Genomic DNA, 4,638 nt, shown 5'->3' on the forward strand with positions numbered 1-4,638 from the left:
TCAGATGCCACTTAGGACAAAAAGAGGAACCTGGTTGCCTAGCAATAACAAATGGGCTATTTAACTTAGCATCTTAGAGGTGACACTTGTTAAGAATGATTCAGGGTCTCAAATTTTTATACGTCTCATAAATTTACCACTGTTAAAGTAAACTAAAATGGAAAATGACCTGAAGAATCCCTAAGTAGGAAAAAAAAAAAAAACAGGCTTCATAAATAACTTAACCTTGTGTGATTTGCAAATGTAAGTTAAACTTAATTTGAGCTTATTTCTTATAAATACCAATATTAAAGAAAAACAGAATTTAAATTCAATTATTCAGAAGCGGCCATCAACTTATAATCCTATAACTAGACACTCTGCCATGGGATAGACCAAATAAGGCAACTGTATGATTTCGACCCATCAAGGGTTTTCCTTGGCTTTTCTTCTCTGTTCCTCCTATAAAAGTTTCCCCCTTGCATTCCCCTGGTGGAGCTTCCAAACCACTTCTGGCTGGGGTGCTACTCAATACATGAATTCCTGTTTGCTCAACCTACTCTTTAAATTTTTTAAAATGGTGGAACACTTGCTCCAAGAATATAATTTCCATTTTTATCCTTTTGCTTTCTCACCTTTCCCCTCCTTCCTTCCTTACCCAGGGCCTTGCACATGTTAGGCAAGCTACATCTCCAGTTGTTTTAGTTTACCATTTTTTAAAAATACAAGTTATTCTTTCAAAAGATAAGAGACTCATGGACCAGAGGCCAAGAGCTTTATTATATCTGGTGAAATACCCAGAACTTTGTGTCGATTTGCCTTGGCTCCCCATGCTCACCCAATTCCATGATGGCGAATCAAGGATGACGGCACATGAAGGGCACGGTGCTAAGAGAGAGGAACCCTGAGATGGGGAAGCCACGGCGGTTACAGTGAGCAGAAGCAAACCTGCTCTTTGGCTCAGAGGAGACATCACCTCCACTGGTTGTTAGCTATAAACATAATCCCAAATAATGACCTGGCAAAGAACAATCGGGGCCTCCCATTCCTGGAATGCTTGGGAAGAACATGTGGGGATGCTCAGTGCCCAGGGTAAATTGTTTCTCTTAAATCCAGGATTTAAAATTTCTCTTAAATCCAGGACAGAAAATTTAATCAGAATTGATTTTTAAAAAGGCTGGAAAGGAAGGAAACTCTAGAAACCCAACAATGAGGAGCTGAAAAGGCAGGTAAGTTAGGGTCTGACTCCAGAGGCAAGAACAGACTGAAGACAAGGATGGGGGCATGTGCAGGGCAGAAGCCATAAGGAAGGACAAGATCTAGAAGAAAGGTGGGGATGGATCTCATGAAAATCAAAGGGAGATCAGTAGAGGAAAGGGCACCAAGAGGTGGGAGGCAGGGGAGGGAGATGCGAGGGAGTGATTTATATATGGGACTGCATTTTATTGCTATATTCTGTGAAGGTACAAATATGTAACAACAAATCCCATTGTCATGTACAACTCCAAGGCACCAATAAAAAAGTGGGAGAAAAGAAAAGGACAAGACCTTCAAGGGAGAAAATGCAGAAGAGAAATATGCCAGAGGAAACATACGAAATGTCCAGTCAAGAGGCAGGACAAGAAGACTGAGCCATCAAGGCGAACAGAAAGCACAGGAAGGGAAGAACCAGGTTGTGCAAAATTAGTCACAGCATGCTCAGAAATTAAGAGAAAGTCTCCCTGACCCATCATCAGCCAGGTTAGGTGCCCTCCTCAGCACCCCTGCCTGCTCAGCTCCTATTGGATTATGGTTCCCTCCAGACAAAAATGTGTGTGTGTGTGTGTGTGTGTGTGTGTTTAATCTCAACACCCAGAATTTGCATCAGTGCCTCATGGTGGGCCATCATTATATGCACATTGAGTTAGCAAGTAGTTAGTGGAGTAAGGTAGGTAGTTTCTGGAAGCATTATGTGGTCCATGGTACCTGATTCTGCAGGTAAGTCCTTTAAGATGAGGATTTGGAAACAGTCATTGCTTTTGGAAATTGAAAAGTCACAGGTCATAATTCCAGAAGACAATTTTGTGGAATTGAAGGTATACAAACCAGAGCTCCAGGGACTGGGGAAGGAGTGGTGGTAAATAGCCAAAGTAGTAAGCTATGCTTCTTTCTGTCCCCACCTTGCCTTGTATGGGACTGCAGCAAGGCATCTGCTTTGCCTCAAAGCAGAATTGCTATAACTGAAATGGAAAAAGTCAATTTCAGCTATTTAAAAAAAAATTACAGGTGGTTTTGTGAATTAAAATATCAGGCCTGGGAAGGAGGAGGAGAACAGGGTCCCGGGCTAACACCAAAGCAATTGAGTCTTGGAGAAAAAAGCAGAGGAACAGGTTTGCTGGGCCCCTGACCCCAGGATCGTTGCCATTGGGGAGGGTTAGGGGTGGGGGAAAGGTCAGAGATGGAGGCCAGGAACCCTGATCTGGACATAACAGGGCCTGTTCAGGGGCATTCAGCCTAGGGGGATCCTATCAAGAGATCACCACATTGGTACCTCCCTGGTGACCCCCCAATGTGACACTCACATTCCTCCTTAGAGTTTGCATTTATGTTCCCTCTGCCTGGAATGTTCTTCCCATGGCTCATTCCCTCATTTCCTTCAGGTCTCTTCATAAATATCAGAGAGGCATCCCCTGACCATCCTGTCTAAACTAAGAGCCCCTTCCCCCATCACTACTGCATTTCCCTGATTCTACTCACCTTCCTACACATACAACAAGGGTCAAGGGACACACTGCCACCAGAGTTCCTGTCTGATTTCCTCTCTCTAACAAAAAATCAAAAGGGTAAAGAACAAACATACCACGGTCTGCAATACTACTTTATGCATCGTTCTCTATTCTAAAAAGTGCCATATACGCACTACAGGGAAACATTTCTATGGAAGGTAGAAATTCCCTTTTCAGGACCTCTAAAGGATGAAAGAAAACTTGAACTTGGAGATATTATTGCAGACGGTAGTTCTGGTTTTAAAAGAGCAGGTTGGGTCCTTTCATCCCTTGGGAAGCAGTGGCCAGGTTTCACTCTGAGGGGTGCTAGGTCCACCCGCACTGAGACTGGGGCAGATTGACAGCAGAGGTTCCCCCATTCAGATTTCAGAAACAAAAATCACCTCTCTAGCAGAGGGCTAAGAAGCCATGGTAGTCAATGTTTTATTAAGTAGTCAACACTCTATCTTCTTCTAATAGGAATATTATGTGGTAGTAAGCATGCATTCATCCTCAGAAGAGAAAAATGCTTTACAAATTGTAGACATTTTTATATACCTTTCTCCTAGAGAGAATACTTCTCTCACTGTCTTATAAAAAACAAATTAATTAATAATGTAAAGGTCCATCAGGGGAAGAGGGACTCTCCCCATCTCTGGTCAAAGCCAGCATTGGCAGGGCAGCCTGATTATTGGGAACATGCAGGTGAAAGAGCTGCTTTAGTTGCTCCTTTGCTGGGGCGGCGGGGGGGGGGGGGGGGGGGGGGGTGGGGGGGTGGGGGGGGCGGCTTGCACGATGCTTCTGGCTTTTCTAGCAGAAGAAAACTTACCTATGCTCCAAGACTTTGAGTCCTTCTAAATTGTTATATGTGAACCCATCTTAGGTTACCTGGCCACTCACTGACCAGACTCAGGACCTTAACACCCCGAGGGATGGAGCCCTAATTCCTTACGTGGGTGGGACCAGACAATACTCATATGCTCTGCTGCTACCTGTGGGGCTCACCTCTTTGTCCCGGGGGCTTATTACAACCCTGTAGATTAAAATTAAATAAACAAGCCATCTGGAGTCCAACCCTGTGTTGAGGCAGAGAGAGGAAAGTCAGGAGGAGAAAGACTGAAAGGTGCCAGGGTGACCTTGCATGCCTGTTATCCCAGCCACTCACCACGATAAGGCAGGAGGAGAGCAAATTCAAGGTTAGTCTCAGCAACTTGATGAGACTCTCATTTCAAAATTAAATAAATGAATAAAAAGTAAATAAAATGGGGCTAGGGACATAGTTCAGTAGTAGAGGCCTCCTGGGTTCAATTCCCAGTACTGAAAAACAAAAACCAAAAAGTCAGACTGAAAGGTGAGGGGGTAAAAAATGAATCAAAGCTTCTTATCAAAGAGGGAGCATTGTCTAGTAGGGTCGCCCAGGATGTGGGCAATTGGGGGAGATGATTTAGAATGAAAGCCTCCAGGTAGAAGGACAGCAGCTAGGGTGGCAGGGGAGGAGAGCAGTGAGTGCCACAACAGTAGGGAGAGTGGGGAGAGCTAGTTCCATCAGGACAGGTCACCCTTGTCTGCACAGGTAAGGCCAGCAACCGGAAGAAGACCATGGCAGTAAGCGGGAGGAAGTCAGGTGGCAAAAATGGCTGCCTCAGGGCAGAGAGGGCCACTCAGAGTCACACACCCACTCTAGCTGAACTTGACTGCTCCTTCCCTCCCCACTGGAGATGTCCCCACTGTTTTAGTCAGCTTTTTCACTGCTATGATTAAAAGGACCCAACCAGAACAACTGTAGGGGAGGAAAAGTTTATTTGAGGGCTCACAGTTTCAGAGGTCTTAGTCCATAGAAGGCTGGCTCCATTTCTCCGGACTGGAGGTGAGGCTGAACATCATGGCAGAATAGTATGGTGGAGGGAAGCAGCTC

This window comes from Callospermophilus lateralis, chromosome 1 (genome assembly GCF_048772815.1).
Source record: "Callospermophilus lateralis isolate mCalLat2 chromosome 1, mCalLat2.hap1, whole genome shotgun sequence".
In the NCBI taxonomy this organism is placed as follows: Eukaryota; Metazoa; Chordata; class Mammalia; order Rodentia; family Sciuridae; genus Callospermophilus; species Callospermophilus lateralis.